The sequence below is a fragment of the Patella vulgata genome, chromosome 1 (genome assembly GCF_932274485.2).
Source record: "Patella vulgata chromosome 1, xgPatVulg1.2, whole genome shotgun sequence".
Lineage (NCBI taxonomy): Eukaryota > Metazoa > Mollusca > Gastropoda > Patellidae > Patella > Patella vulgata.
This window is the reverse complement of record NC_065879.2, coordinates 5864527-5882259: the sequence shown is the minus strand read 5'-3', so window position 1 is coordinate 5882259 and position 17733 is coordinate 5864527. Positions and strand designations below refer to the sequence as shown.

General features: G+C 34.2%; 1 protein-coding gene across 16 annotated transcripts in view; it reads left to right on the top strand.

The window, feature by feature from the left end:
• The window catches only part of LOC126814921 (peripheral plasma membrane protein CASK), a 416793-nt gene that overhangs the window by 355800 nt on the left and 43260 nt on the right, over nucleotides 1-17733 (top strand). Inside the window, exon 1 of one of the 16 annotated variants that reach the window (XM_050540494.2) lies at nucleotides 4025-4122. The exons of 14 other annotated variants lie outside the window; for them this stretch is intronic. The gene's annotated coding sequence lies outside the window, so the exon portion shown is untranslated. Of the gene's footprint in view, nucleotides 1-4024; nucleotides 4123-7076; nucleotides 7169-17733 lie in introns of those variants that run through there. One more of the 16 variants, XM_050540501.2, reaches the window with a different exon arrangement.

Here is a 17733-nt window from a genome sequence, read left to right as displayed (position 1 = left end):
GCTGTATCTTTAAATCAAGACATTATGAATATAAAATAGAATGATGACAGTATCTTTAAGTTCAATAAGTTATGAGTATAAAGTAGAATATAAAATAGAATGATGACAGTATCTTTAAGTTCAATAAGTTATGAGTATAAAGTAGAAGGATGTAAAGCGGTATCTTTAAATCAAGAGGTTGAATTATGAGTATAAAATAGAATGATGATAAGAATGTAGAAATGTGAGGTGATGAGTGGTTATTACTATTATTAACAATGATATACTGATCTAATGGAATCTTATTATGGTGCCATCAACACACTGTAACCATGGTGATGATATTTTATTAACAGGCCGATTCCATATTATATATGATAGGGATCTGTAATACTGGGTTTATATTAATAATGATCATTTGATTTTATAGCCTTAGTAGGACAGAAAATCAGGAGACTAATCCCACAAAAAAGTCAGTAGACAGAATGCCAAAATACTTGTTTTTTCTCATATTTATATTCCATAAAACTTAATAAAAAATGGGGAAAAAGAAATGTGTATAATATTAAATCAGATATTACAGATATCTTTTTTTGTTTGTCAGTCAATTTGATTGACATATAATTATGTAGATATACCTTTTTCATGCGGAATGTTGGCATACATTTGCATGGATTAGTCTTTCATTTGATCTGGTGGGGTAATACTTAAGATGGAGGAGTATAAGTTTCTTTGATAACAAAAGGAAAATTTTAAGATAGAGAGAAAGAAAAAAAAATATGGAAGATTGCATGTTTGTTATCCATTTAAATCAATTCATGCTTAGAGCTAATAAATTTAAGTGCAATGCTGGTAAATTTTCACAGAAGAAGAATAATCCAGGTGATTTGAACATTTCTTCTAATCTGTAGACATGATTGCCAAGTGATAAACTCTGCCTAAAGATAAGAAATGGAATGAAGACTATTAATAGATTAGAGAGCTTTTAGTGATTGTTTTTCTACTCTTAGTAAAAATAAAGATTTTAATATTTTAGATTTAAAAAAAATGTTTAACATCTTACCAATACAAAATTTCAGTCACTTTGACACTAACATGTGGTTATTATTCTATACTCTAATGAACAATTGTAGGACGGAGAATTTTGCCCAGATATCAACATTTACGTCATTTTAACTGTCAAATGTTTTTTTATGTGCACACCAATGATTACATGTGTTGACCAATGCTTTTGGTATCATCCGAATAACTAGGCAACACTATATATTTGTCAGTCCCACAGATACAACTTGAAAAAGTAGTATTCACATAGGGATGCTATATGTAGAATTATAGATGTTTTGTAATCTTTGTTTTATTTAAATGTATTCTGTATGTTTTATTTTGTCATTTTATACTTGTTGTTATTTTACATTGCTGTCTATCTGTCTCATTCTTTTACTGTAATCCTTTGTGGTTTTGCTTCCCCAGTTGTACGTGACAAGGAGTAGGGTCGCCTGTCCAACCTTGTGGGTTTTCTCCGGGTCCTCTGGTTTCCTCCCACTGCTAAAGACCCCTACACGCAAGCAAATTATTGAAATAAATTTGAACTATATGTTAGTCCCGAAAAGACCTAGTTTATGTCACGTGGACGTTAAACACCATTTATCTCTCTCCCTCTCTCTGTAACCCTTTTATTTATATGTACTTTATATTTATGTATCTTTTAATCATGTACAGTGTATATGGGCATCTAACAGTGGAAGCTTTGTGCTTTATAAATTTTTCAATAATAATAATAATAATATTTATATTGATGTATGAAAGTAAAGTTATTTTAATATTAAGCAGTAGACAGTTGTTCTGCCATGAGTTTATTGCCGGTCAGTAGAGGAATAACCCAGTATTGATGACATGGATAACTCACTTGTCTAGAAAGGAGGCCAACATTATATACTAAAAAATTCATAAAATACCCCACAAAAATTTGAAAAATACAAAAAAAAAAGACCAAAAAAATACTAAGAAAAAAATTCTGATACAAATTACCCAAAATATTTGAAAAATACTAAATACAATACCGAAAAAACAACTTGCTACTTTATGACATTAACAGGAATATAAATGAAACGGGCAAACTCCATGCAGTTGAGTTATGAAGGAAATTTTGCCTGGACAGTGGTGTAGATGTGGTGTGGGAGCTATATATGGCACTTACATTTAACAGACAGTTCTCACTCTGGATTCAGTTTTATTCTGCCAACTTTTCATTTTAATTCTATAACCAAATACTTTTTTTCCACATAAGAGATAAAAAATAGCTTTTAGAATTTTTTTCAGAAATTTTAAAGTTCTATTCTGTTTCATAAATGCACACTTTATAACATCACCTGTTAGTTTAAAACATTTGTGAAATTCTTAAATGAAATAAGGCATCTTTGATATGATAAACAGGGGGGGGGGTGGATGGCCTGTCCAACCTCGTGGGTTTCCTCCAGGTCCTCCGGTTTCCTCCCACTGCCATCGACCACTACGCGCAAGCGAATGCTTGAAATAAAATTAAACCATGTGTTAGTCCCAAAAAGATCTTGTTTGTTTCGAGTGGACAATAAACCCCATTTATCTCTCTCTATGATAAACAATATTTCTTCATACAAACCAAAATATCTTGAGGTTAAGAATCAGAAATATTATGTTTAGTGTTCAACCTTTCAATATGTTGAATATTGATATTATGCGTAAAAAACAACAGGTTAGCACAATATTATCGTTAAGTTTGTGTTGACACTTACAAGGAGATAATAATCCAAGCCATCTGCCACATTGATTATTATTCACGATTATCCAGCTGTCAGATCCCCTCGCTAAAAAACTTTTGATTCGGCCACAGATATGACACAGTGACTCATTGAATTAATGAATTAATCACACTTTTTATAGAAGAAGTCTTGAATTCTTGACGTATTCATGGACAAAAAAATGGAGATTGACATCTTGCAGTAATGAACCTCAAGTTCCTCTCTTAATAGTTTCATCGTAAGTGGTGATTTTTATTTTTTTGGTAAAGTAAAAAAAAGTATTTCGTTGGACTGTGTTCTAAGTGATTTGATACCTTAAATGATTTGCAAAGACTTGAATGTCAAAGGAATATATTGTTAACCGTTTAGCACCTGAACCGCCCAAGACACGGTGAAACTACAGCTCTCGCTTGCCCTTAAAACTGCCAGAGTCACAATAACTACAAACTTTTTAAGAATCATATACTAATGTGAGGACTTTTTTGTTCTAGAGAGCAGTAGTTTTGTGTGCTTTAAATAAAAGGCTATGAAGATCACCTTCTCAGATTTTTTCTTGGAACTAGGGTAGTCAATTTTTACCAAATGCTCCCTCATTTGCCTCAACTGCCACAGTCACAATAACTACAAACTATTTAAGAATCGTGTACCTGTTCACAGACTCTTGTGTTCTGGAGAGCAGTAGTTTCGTGTGGTTTCACATCAACATCAAAACTTAAATTATATCAGTAACAAGGGTACAAAATAGAAATGTAATGAAATGGGGTTTAACGTCCTACTGTTCTGCTCCGAATTGGCCTAATGAAGACGGGGGGAACAAAATAAAAAAAAATATCTGATTATTGTCTTTTAAATCTATTTAGGGAGTGAATCCATTAGGGGTCAGGAGTCATCGATACCTTACACTTTTTCAGAGCACTGCAACATTTGTTCAGAGCAGTTTTCTTATTTTCGAAGCATAATTTTTCATTCCGAAACACGTTCGTGCTCCAAGGCACGTTATTTTAGACCCTGCAAAAATGGGCTAGAAAAACTACCCTTCTCCGATTTTTTCAGGGAACTCCTCAATATTTACATGTACCAAAGGTTAATTTAATCAATTTTAAAGTGGCATTTCACTCTGATTTGACAAATTTCTTATTTCCCCTTTAATATCCTAAGTCAGCATGATTTGATGATGGTGTGTATTAGTTCAATAATATTAGTCAGAGCAAGCTACTCGTGCTACAGCAGCTGTTGTAATACCAAGTCATGTTAATACAACATGTGTTCAAATAGTTACCGCATGCAACTTCGTTATATCGATGCAAAGACAACTTTTATCAATACAGGACTATTTTTCATGGTGTGCTTTTGAATTTATATACAGGTAAAACTTCTTTTTATGTAAGCTGTGTGTACTTTGGCTAATTTAACCCAACTGTTTCTTTGGTCATTAAGTTGTGTGTACTTTGGCCAATTTAACCCAACTATGGGTTTTTTTTGTCATAGAAGTTCTGTGTACACCAAACAATTTAACCATGTCTGTCATATAAGTTCTGTGTACACCGACCAATTTAAACATTTATGTCATTTAAGTCCTGTGTACACCAAACAATTTAAACATTTATATATTAAAAGTTCTGTGTACACCGAACAATTTAAACATTTATGTCATTTAAGTTCTGTGTACACCAAACAATTTATATATAAACATTTATATATTATAAGTTCTATGTACCCCGACCAATTCAAACATTTATGTCATTTAAGTTCTGTGTACACCAACCAATTTAAACATGTATGTATGTCATATAAGTTCTGTTTACACTGACCAATTCTAACATTTATTTCCATTCCTAAATGAATGTACCCAGGTTCTCTTAAAAATTTACTTGAAAGTCAAAGATGAATTTTTAAAGTCAAACAAAATTTATTTCCACACATAGATGAAAGAAAACAGGTTGTCATCAAAATTTGATTGCATGTACATCTAGATGAATGTTCACCAGTTAATTGTCTTCAAAATTTATTTTTAACCCAATATTTATTACAAGATTCGGATTTTGAAAATCACACCAGTTCATACTCACCAGATAAATTCATTGATTTTCCATGATAAGTGTTTTAGTAATCACATACGGACATGATGGTGACTGTCACTGTGATTTGAAGACCAAAATCAGTCAGTCAGAAGGTCTGTCATTGAGTCAACTGGTGTGGTTTCGATTCCCCGGTTGTACGTGACAAGGAGTAGGGTCGCCAACCTAGTGGGTTTTCCCAGGGTCCTCCAGTCTCCTCCCACTGCTAAAGATGCCTTACGCGGAAGCGAATAAATGAAATAAAATTGAACCATATGTTAGTCCCAAAATGACCTAGTTTGTGTCAAGTGGGCATTAAACCTCATCTCTCTCTCTCTCTCATTAATGATTTCAAATAGCAAACAAAGTATGAAATACGCACGTATAATATACTTCTTAAAGGATGAATTTAAATTAAAGATTTCAAATAGCAAACAAAGTATAAAATACACTGGTATGATAAACTCCATAAAGAATAAATCTATATTAAAGATTTCAAATAGCAAACAAAGTATAAAATATAATATACGCCTTAAAGGATAAATTTATATTAAAGATTTCAAATAGTATAGAATAAATACACAAATACTTTTTTTTTTTTTTTAAAACAATATTTTATTCACAGGATACCGAAACAAGCCAAAGGCTTATATAAATCGGCTTCCCAAAGGCAAGATACATAAATGATATAAACATATATTACAATTATTAATATACATGTATATGGAGTATTAAAGTACATATATATATAATAAGATTTCTGGAAGAATATAAATACTTCTTCTCCATGAAGGTAATATTTGTTTGTTTAAAGGCTACAAGCATATTATACCCTGCTAACTTAAAGAGGTATCATGGGAGATCAGATAAGGAGTTGACAGTTCTCGCTATAATAATTAAAAAATAGATAATGTAATTAGAATATGTTGAAAATTTCGGTCAAGTTGCTCCACTCGGAACCATGATATTACCTTTTGACTTTTAAGCGTAGCCTTGCTCAATCATCATCACTAGAGTTGGTACGATAAAAAAACATGGTCTTTTGATATTCCATTTTCGGATTTAACCATCAAGGAGCGTTGAACAGCAGATCGGATTCAAATCCAGTGAAAATTTGACACATAAGATGACATTGAGAGTTGATTATGGTTTGGATAAGTTAATTAATGTCTAATTATTAGTCTATATAACATTTCATGCCTAAAGAAAGACCTGCAATAGGCAGATTTAGCTCTTGCATAATGTATGTTTAAATGAGAGACGGACATTATCAGAATCATTTTGAAAGAGTTTGTTCAGACACCTCCAACAAAATCAACACAGCAATCAACAATTAAAGTGTGTGTTGATTAAGACAAGTTGATTAAGACAAGTTGATTAAGACACATGAGCATGTTAATTAAGAGTTAATGCTGTCAATTTTTGTAGATATTCATAATCACTCCCTATATTCTTAATTACCCCTTAATACAAATTAATAAACAGGTCACAATTCTATGGAACACAATTACTGCTTATTACTGATTGACGTTTCGACTAGGCTTCTCTAGTCATTATCAAGCAATGACAAAATATGAAAATATAACAAGATAATATATACAAATTGAAAATAGTTATTATTATTTTTTTTGTATCTACAAATGGTACAAGACAAAAGGTTTCAGAATAATTTTAGTGATGGTTTGTATTTTCTGTCTATACGTACATGTATACAGTAGTATAGTTAACGCAGTATAACAGTATATTGATGTTAAGCTGACAGCTCATCAGTTGTAAAACTACTGCCAGATCTTGTATCGGAAATAAGTTCTGTGTGAAAGAGTTGGAACTCTATTGAGATACGGCCACTGCTAGTATAGTAATAGTAGTGTTAGCAGTAGTAGATTGTGTAACTGAGGTTTGTGCCGTAACTTAGAAAATGCGTTGGAAGCTTTGTGTTGAATGTCGTCAATAAAAGAGGAATAAATATGCTTTAAAAGCTGTATTATAGTGAAGGATGTTCTTGATTTGTGAAACATGTTTCCAAAATTCTGTACTTATTTTGTCTTGGAAACAGTTTTCTGAAAATTGATAGACTCAAAGATATATGGTTTCCAGAAAAATTTGTATGCACTGTACTTTAATTGCTTCAGTGTTCTTGATAAACTAATGTTCTGGAGTTGTGGATATTGTAAATTGTATAATCTTTAAACCACTGTCAAATATGAACCTAGGAATTTAAATAATGACAATTATTGAATGGGTTGATGTATATAATTGCTGAGTTTCCTGTGTGTATGAACTGAAAGTATCCATTATCGATTTTCTTTTTTGGATACGTTTATCTTCAGTGTCCATAGTTCCTGAATTTCAAAGGTGAGATATTTCTCTATATATTTATATTTGTACGGTTTTCTATAATTTTTTAAATGCTGTACGTTACTGTGTTCATAATTTGAATGGAATACTGGGTACAGATTTATAAATAAAGTTGCAGATTTGAAGAGTATTATAAAACATCCCGAAGACATTATTCTAAGCCATTTATTATATTTGCAATCTGTCAACTGAAAGCAGAGTTCCATTTGATTGAAAAATTTGATTCTTGATTACCAAGTATTTGTGGTGTTAATTTATTTTGTATTCTTTGTACTGGGTGTGATATTACAGGGGACATTACAGGTTTATCTAAAATCCTTACTTGTATGAGGTGACATTAGAGGTTTATCTAAAATCGTTACTTATATGAGGTGATATTACAGGTTTTTCTAAAATCCTTACTTGTATGAGGTGATATTAGAGGTTTATCTAAAATAGTTACTTATATGAGGTGATATTAGAGGGGACATTACAGGTTTTTCTAAAAGCCTTGTGCTTCTGTGAGGTGACATTAGAGGTTTATCTAAAATCGTTACTTATATGAGGTGATATTAGAGGTTTATCTAAAATCCTTACTTGTATGAGGTGACATTAGAGGTTTATCTAAAATCGTTACTTATATGAGGTGATATTACAGGTTTTTCTAAAATCCTTACTTGTATGAGGTGATATTAGAGGTTTATCTAAAATAGTTACTTATATGAGGTGATATTAGGGGAATGTCTTAATAGTTACTTATATGAGGTGATATTAGAGGAATATCTAAAATTCATGTTTACAAAATAAATATTTCTTTGTTATCCTTATTTATCTCTGTCACAGTGTTTCCCAAATTTTAGGGTCCACAGGGGAAACAACAGAGGTCAATGTAAAAAAGGGGGCCAGTATGAAGTTATTGGTATTTAGTCATTGAATTCCTGTAGATGATAACAATAGGAATGATGATCATCTTGCTATGAATATTATATACCACTTTCTTTTTTTTATAAGGGGGGAGGGGAAGGCTGAATGGTTAGCGTGTGCGCGTTGTGTCATTAAGTCAACTGGCGTGGTTTCGATTTCCCGATTGTATGTGACAAAAGGAGTAGGGTTGCCTGTCCAACCTCGTGGGTTTTCTCCGGGTCCTCCGGTTTCCTCCCACTGCTAAAGACCCCTACGTGCAAGCGAATTAATGAAATAAAATTAACCATATGTTAGTCCCGAAATGACCTAGTTTGTGTCGAGTGGACATTAAACCCCATTTCTCTCTCTCTCTTTTTTTTTTATAAAGGGGTGGGGTGGGGCGGGAAGGCAGAATGGTTAGCGTGTGCGCGTTGTGTCATTAAGTCAATTGGCGTGGTTTTCGATTTCCCAATTGTATGTGACAAAAGGAGTAGGGTTGCCTGTCCAACCTCATGGGTTTTCTCCGTGTCCTCCGGTTTCCTCCCACTGCTAAAGACCCCTACGCGCAAGTGAATGATTGAAATAAAGATGAACCATATGTTAGTCCCGAAATGACCTAGAATGTGTCAAGTGGACATTCTCTCTCTCTCTCTCTATCTCTCTCTCTAACAATGGCTATAGATGGCCCATGTTAGGTTTTATTAAAGTTTTATGTGAAAAGTGGTGGCACATTTCCTGTGGACCAATTACCAAATATCAGAAATCTGAACAGAGTAAATGCAGATGTGGGGTCCTCAGAGATTTGTAAAATGTCCCTTGGGTTTTGCTTAAAGGGTTGCATGGGTACCATTGGACTATAAAGTAATTGAACTATCCACAGAATGTGTAATGGACCGCACAGCAACAACACTAATATCATTAATTGTGCGTCTTAATGGTTGGAACATTATTTATGTTGTAGTAATTTGTAGGGTGGATTTATCAATGTGCGCGAAAATATTTAAATAATATATGTGCTAGTGATTGCACATAAGTCGACCAATTGGAACAGCTGGAATGTATAATGAGTATGAATAATTGATGGAACAGCTATTTTGATGTGGTGTCGAGTTCTACACCTCGTGAGCTGACTGATTGACATTTACATGATTGAATTTTTGGATTTATCTATTATTAGTGAATGTGGGTGTTCATTATTTTATTTTCTTTCTTAAAAGCATGGGTCAGTAATGCACGATGTCACTTTGTTATTTAAGTTTTGTGGCTGTTTCTCAGTAAATAAAGCTTTGTATCACTAACTAGGGTAGATCCCACAGCTCCCCAAGAAAGTTCCTCTGAACAAGGAAGGCCTAGCAGTGAAAAGCGTCTATTCATTTGGACAGGACAAAAAAATTAGGTCAGTTTCTGTACTTGTTTAGCTGCACGTAAAAGAGCCCTTGACAGCTGGAATTCTGGAGTAGACAAGAACGCCATTGTCAAAGCAAAATTACACTTAAAGCACACTTGAAAGCTTTTTTAATACACTTATACAACCACTTGTTAATGTATATGTAAAGTTAGCTGATTCAGAAGTGGAAGAAACATTGTATTGGTAGGTGCATCACCAAGAATTTGAAAATTTTCATTCATCCCTAAAAGATTTATTATGTGTCATCTATTTATTTTGGGATATCGGTGGGGGACATTAGCCACACTGTTGGCTTGTTTATTAAAGTTTTAAGGTATATTTCCCTAGACCAGAAAAGCATAATAAATCTGTGAAACATTTCCTTTTGGTAATATAGTACTGTGAAACAATTCCTCTTTGGTAATATTACAAGTGAAATCTGTGAAACAATTTCTCTTGGTATTAGTACAAGTGAAATCTGTGAAACAATTCCTCTGGGTAATATTACAAGTGAAATCTGTGAAGTAATTCCTCTTGGTAATATTACAAGTAAAATCTGTGAAACAATTCCTCTTTGGTAATAGTACAAGTGATTCTTGTTGATGACATTTGAATGCAAGAGTGGATCCTGAGAGACTAAAAACGTCTGTTCCATGGACATCCCTAAAGATAATTCAAAGTGCCACTTCAAAGCACAGCATTTAATTGAATGAAGCGATTGGCGTTTGGTTTCCAAAGTTGGCGAAGGTTTTCAAAGGAGCTGTCTCTTTTTGCAAAAAATATTTTTCTTCTGATTCATCTTTGTTTTCAAAACTTTTTTTTTAAGGCCTTTTCAACATTGAATTAGATGTAAACAGTTTTATTACTGTAAGCTTTCGGTGGTGAAAAGGAAAAGAAAATGAGATTTGTTTTAAGAGCCAAATGCTGTATCTCGGTTTAGAAACAGAGGCAAAAAAACGTTGGCATAGATATAGAAGATAAATACATCTTTCACAGTCAGTGCTCCAAAGCTATGGAATTCAATATCAAACAAAACCAAAAGCGCAAATTCTGTTAAAGTTTTTAAAAAGTATCTCAAAACTGAACTTTTTAATCAAATATACAACTGATTGAATACAGTTCTAGTTGTGTTTGAGTCAAGACTTTTACCATGTGTACTAAATATAGTCCTTCGGATGAGACGAAAAACCAAGGTCCCGTGTAAACATTGGAATGCACGTAAAAGATTCCTTGGCAGTTGGAATTCGATATAAGAGTAGGCGATAGTGCCGCTGCCCAGGCAAAATTTGTCTCATACCACACTTTATGGCGTATGCCTGTCTTCATTAGCCCAGTATAGGAGCAGAACAGTAGGACGTTAAACCCCATTTCATTTCATTTCATTTCAATTCATTTCTTATATTCTTATAAATTAATGTTTTGTGATTGTTGTAATTTTATATCAGGTGTACTTATGTAAAGTGCCTGAGAGCTGCTCACTGAATTGAATTGTCGGTGCTATATAGATTAATTATTATTATTATCTTACACCAGTAAATTAGAGGAAACTGTCAAATAAATTGTGTTTTGTGTAATGAATTCAATGACTGCATCACAATTGATCGTGTAAACTATTGCTTCAGAAATCTTTGTATGAAGTGCAGACTTTGTGCTGTGAAGTCCCAAGTTCAGTAAATTTTGTGTTTCATTATTTTGGGGGCATTTGGGGGCAATGAGTCACCTTGGTACAGATAATTAAGAATACAATATGATTATTTCTGTGCTTTGAGATTTGAAGTAAGAGTTTGTAGTCACTTGGAAGGAAATAGGAAAATGGATATAATTTTGTTCCCACCATCCTGCTTATCTCAGGAAAGAATTATTCTAAATACCTCGGGATAATTATATATTTCTGATTTGATTGTTCTGAGAATAGAAAGAAGACGGATGCTCCATGCTAGCAATGTCCTAAGCCTTATTAATCCAAATCCCACAAGGGAGAAATGGGATAGTAATGGAGTCCACCTCTGACATAGAGATAATGAGAAATGAGCTGCAAGGTCAAAGGTTAAATGAGATATTGACAAACAGATTGATCACATGACAGGATGAGGAAATAAATTACCAATCGATGTTGATCTAAGCTGCGATAAAATCCCTGTTACTGTTTCTTCCTGGATTTTTAACAATGATTATTACAAGGTTTGTATTCTCCATGGTAATTTTCAAGATGAATGTGAGAGAGAGAAAAATGGGGTTTAATGTCCACTTGACATAAATCGGGTCGTTTTGGGACTAACTTGTGATGGAAGGCCTGGAAATGACAGCCTATAGTTGTTCGGATGGTATGACAATAACAATGTCCCATGTACATATTGGTATGCACATTAAAGAACCCATGACAGTTGGAATTCAAAATAAGAATAGAATGTAGTGCCTCTGTCCAAGCGAAATTTCTCGGATAGTACACTGCATGGCAATACACCTATCGGTATTAGCCAAATTTGTGCTGAAAAGTATGACATTAAACCCCATTTCAAAAACATTGGCCAGTGGAGAGTACAGATTTCAAGACTAAGATATGGTTCAATTTTATTTCAATAATTCGCTTGTGCGTAAGGGTCTTTAGCAGTGGGAGGAAACCCAAGGACTCGGAGAAAACCCATGGGTTGGACAGGTGTCCCAACTCCTTTTCACGTACAACTTGGGAATCGAAACCAAGCCAGTTGACTCAATGACAGACCTTATGATACAACACGCATGTGCTAACCATTCAGCCATCCAACAATGCCAGATTAATGAAACCAAAGGCTGATAGGAATACAAAGTAACACAAATAGTTTCGAGATCTTATTCAAGTGTCTCGGACAATGACCTTGATTCTACAGGTTATATATCTGAAAGCACTGAAATATTGATCTCAGGTCGGTGTTCAAACTTGATCAGATTGGAACTATTTTTACCACGTTGCTCAGCGTCAAACCATTAATCTTCCGTATATTAAGAATTTTATCCCTGCTGTGACAGACATTTACAATTACATGATAGTTGGGATTAGATCTGTTAGCCACGAGAAACACCTAAACCTTTGATTAATGAGTAGGATTTTATTAGGTTTTAAAATTGATGATTACAAGGTATCTAGATGTTCGTATTTTTAAAGGGAGATAACAAACCCATATTTAAACACTTTTTTCATTAAGATGTCTGAGCTTCAATTTTACCAACCATATTCAATTTGTCAATTTAAAAGGATATTTCTGTGAAAACTGAAAGTGTCCGTTGATTAAATTTGAATATTTTGGGGTTTTTTTTTGTGTAAAATGGGTGAATTTATTTCAGCAGATCTATAAAGAACGTGAGTCGAGATTTAATCTGATTTTATGTTGATATGTCCGAAGGGTCATTGGCATTTAAGTTTAAACATTTTGGAAAAAGGCAGATAAAATAGAATTTAATTAAAATTGAAAATGACGAGGTGGGCTATCCACATGTAGCTTAGAATATGATTACCAAATTTTCCAACCTTGTGGGTTTTCTCCGGGTCCTCCAGTTTCCTCCCACTGCTAAAGACAGCTACGCGCAAGCGAATTATGGAAATAAAATTGAACCATATGTTAGTCTCGAAATGACCTAGTTTGTGTCGAGTGGATGTTAAACCCCATCTCTCTCTCTCTCTCTCTCTCTCTCTCTCTCGATTAACAAATTTGCATGAGGTCTGTGAATTAAGGCGCTGCCACACTAATCAGGAGGCCCTGGTTTCATCAGGTTTTTCTAGCGGGGCTTCCACTTGTCAGTGGTGCAGTATGTAAAATATAAGATCTGGCAAGGAACAGTCATTTTAATGGGAAGAAAATCTGAGGCCCTGTTTACAGGTTGGCGTGCACATATCAAAGAACTCATGACATACAGTTGGAATTTGAAATAAAAGATATAAGTAGGCCTTGGCGCTGCTTCTCGAACATAACTTCCCTCATAGCACTGCTTCTCGAACAAAATTTCCCTCCTAGCACACTGCATGACATGTATTAATTAGTCATCATTAGTCGGATTGGTGCAGAAAAGAAGGATGTTAAGCCGCTTTTCATTTCATTTTGTATTCGATGTAAAAAAATCTCCAGGTTTATACATATTAGAATATTTTTTTTTTTTTTTTAGTTTAAACAATATTTTATTCAATTAACTGAATTGGATTGAACAACAGGCAAGGCCTATATAATATTAGAATATTACGGTAGTATACATCAGATTGTAGACACAGGCAGAAAATTTATAATGATTGGCCAAGAAACTTAGTCGGGATTTTCCAACATGGTTTCCCTTTGTCAGTAGTGCAGGACTGAGGGCCTGACAAGGACAGCTGTCTAGTCGTTCGGATGGAATGGAAAACCGAGGTCCCGTGTATACATTGGCATGCATGTAAAAGATCCCTTGACAGTCGGAATTCGATAGTGCTGCTGCCTGGGCAAAATTTCCCTCATAGCACACTGTATATTGTATGCCCGGCTTCATTAGGCCAGTTTGAAGCAGAACAGTAGGACGTAAAATCCCATTTCATTTGATTTCATGTATATGAACCACATATTAGAATATTATGAGCTGTATAAATAAGATTGTAGACACAGGCCGAGAATGTATATCGACCACATATTAATGGCGCCTGCACAATTTCATCTATTCATTTCAGATGTTCCCAATTCACAATTTATGTCTTAATGATGGGCTATGAATTATTCAACCAACAATATCCCTAATTACACAGAGGAAATTCAATAAAACAATAAAATAATGCGGGACTTGATGTTATCAAGGCAGGGTTTTTAAATGTCAAAGTTGTTGCGTAAATTGGTTTATTACCTACATGTATAACTGTGTGTATATTGATCCTGGTTTATCTATTGTGATATACAGTGTATTAATTATCAAGTTTGGGGCTTTCAGACGATCCTATGTAGTATTTATCTATGTGGGTATTTTATTTGAACATCTTTTTTTTTGGTGAGACATTAGCTTGCATGAATTCTAAAGAGAGCCATAGATGTGCTGTGATTATGGCACTGGCTCACTAACCAGGAGGATCCTCAGGATCTTAAAATCTGGTTTCCCCTGTGGTGTAAGATGGGTCTAGCTGGAAAGGAAACATAAATATTTGTTTAGATGGGGGGCGGGGGTTGGATGGCCGAATGGTTAGCATGTGTGTGCTGTATCATAAAGTCTGTCAATGAGTCAACTGGCGTGGTTTCGATTCCCCAGATGTACATGACAAGGAGTAGGGTTGCCTATCCAAACTTGTGGGTTTTCTCCGGGTCCTCCGGTTTCCTCCCACTGCTAAAGACCACTATGCGCAAGCGAATTATGGCAATAAAATTGAACCATATGTTAGTCCCGAAATGACCTAGTTTGTGTCAAGTGGACGTTGAACCCCATTTCTCTCTCTCTCTCCCTCCATATGCAGCATGTTAAAGATTCACGGTACTTGAAAGTAGAAATTTCCCTACATAGCACCCTGTTTGGCATATGAAATGAAATGTGGTTTAATGTCATACTGTTCTGCTCCAACAGGACTAATGAAGACGGTGCTTGTTATATGCCCATCTTTATAATCTCCATTTTGGCAGAAAAGTTGTTAACCTTATTTGATTGCATTCAAAGATGACACAGTGAAATAGACCTTTTTTACTTTTTATTTGTTAGAAAAACAAGTCTTTATACAGAGATGCCAACTGCATGGTTGCAGATCCAGTCTCTAAATCACAAAGCTTGTATCCATCTCAGTAAACTTAAAACATATTCTATATTGTATCTTATATGTTTTCTTGCATGGTTCCCCCTTGTCAGTGGTGCTGGACGAAGCACCTGACAAGGACAGCTGTCTAGTCGTTTGGATGCGACGAAAAACTGTTTTGGGTGTTCTGAAATTAGTAGTGCAAAACACGAATTACTTTTATAACTAAATATAAAGTAAACAAAGGTTTGGATTTGAAATTGTTGATATTTTTATAGAATAAATATGCGACGAGCTTCGTGGGCTGCACAACCGACATATATAGCTGCTGGGGAGTATATGTTTCGTTGTTTGGCAATCTATCTTTTATTTTCTGCACTTCACCAGGCTCTGTTCCGCCTTGTCAGTGTCTGGTCGTTCGGATAGGATGGAAAAGTGAGGTCCCATGTACACATTGGCATGCATGTTAAAGATCCCTTGAGAGTTGGAATTCGATATAAGAGTTGGCCGTAGCGTCACTGTCCAAACAAAATTTCCCTCATACACTGTATGGCATATGCCCGTCTTCATTAGCTCAGTTCGGAGCAGAACAGTAGGACGTTAAACCCCATTTCATTTCATTTCATTTCATTATCCCACATGCTACAGAAACTAGCTAAAAAATTTAACAGAGATAGAAAATTGACTTTAAAACGAATTAAGCTGCTGATCGAACTAAGATTGATCATGAAATGATAGACACTACAAAGATATTCCAATTAGATTATTATTCAACTTCAAATACTATCAGCATGAAAATAACCATTTACCTAAATCTGTTCTGTAAATGCAATACATGTATTTCTATATAATCATGCACCAAATACTTGTAATTGAATATAAAAACACTTGAAGCTCTAAATGACATTGGCATTATTTTATTCGTTCTTGAATTTCATAAAACATGATTTATGATAGTAAATAATAAATGATTGATGATAGCCTTTAAGAAACATTGTAATTTTTTTTTACTAAAAATGTAGGCAAGCTATCAGTGAGTACAATGGGATGAAATGATTCATGACATGAAATTAAATCGGAAGCCAGATTAGACTACAGTAGCTTGGAGTGTTTTATGGGTGATTAGTTGGCTTCACTATTCTCAGAATCTCTGATAGAACCAATTCATTTATTACCATATTTCATTAATGCGACATGTCCATGCAGGATGTTTATGGTTTGACAGTCGATTAAATCCCCGGTTATTAGCTATTTTATGGCCACACAGAACACTTGACGTACACGTTATTCTTCATCCAGATTGTTATTTGGGAACGTATTTTTTTTTCCTTGGATGAAAATTCATTGATACAATAAAGTTAAAAGTTTGGCAGATATGTATTTTTTTTATGGAGATCCATGGTGGCTTGGAAAATGTAGCCTCGTTCCGTTAAAGAAAATAGCAATCTGATTAAAACACAGATCCTATTTTGTTTCGTTTTTATAGTTTAAAATTTTGTTTTACTTCTCTTTACTACACTAGGATCTGGAAGAGTTGTTATCATTGACGTGTTATGAATGGTGTGAGGGATTAGCCAATGAAACGGTCTGTTATGGCAAGCTTTAGGCATGTTTTGCACGGAACTGTGGGTAATCCACTAGTTACATCAATAATCCAATGTCTGACGTCATAGGGTCAAAAGACGCTCATATGATTTCTGACATGACCTATCACTACAACTTGTCAGATCTTCATGTAGTTTAGGCCATCGAAAGTATAAAAAACGAAATGGAATATAGATCTGTATTTTAATCAGACTGAGAAAATAGAGAGATGGATGAACAGAACAGAGGTCACCTTTTAAAGCCAGAGATTGTCATTGGTATTTTTTTGACAATGGATAATTTTTCTCTGGTTAAAATATACTCAGATTTGATTTTTTAGCGTTTAACTAAGGAAACAAAGTAAAAATATCCACGATGAAAGGGAAATCCATCGAAAGATTTTATCCAATGCTGGATTGTTTATACCATCTGTAAAGGATGCTGAATTTTGAAAAAAAAAAAATACAATTCGTCATATCTTTGTAAATTTTGAATGGAATTCAATCGTTTCTGGACTGATATTATTTTGGACTGATATTCTTTTGGACTTTTCGATATTCTTTTGATATTTTTTGGACCGATATTCTTTTGATATATTCTTTTGATATGATATTCTTTTGGGACTTTCGAAATATTAAAAATCCAAACGACCATCAGAGTCTTTATAATTGTTAATAATCACAAAATTGACGTGATTTTGCTGTACACCTTGAGATGGTTATCACGCACTAGTAGTTATTGTATAGATTTATTGAGTAAGTCGGCTAATAGTTATAATCAAGTCATTTGCTTGGTAATGTAGCCGAGGTGAAAGATTCGTTCTCCTGTAGATACATAATTAAAGGCATAGAGACAAGATTGATATATTATTGATTTTATATAGGTACACCATGATAACGGAGGGCCTGACAAGGACAGCTGTCTAGTCCTTCGGATGGGACGAAAAACAGAGGTCCCATGTAAACATTGGCGTGCACTTGAAAGATCGGATTCTAATCCAGTAAA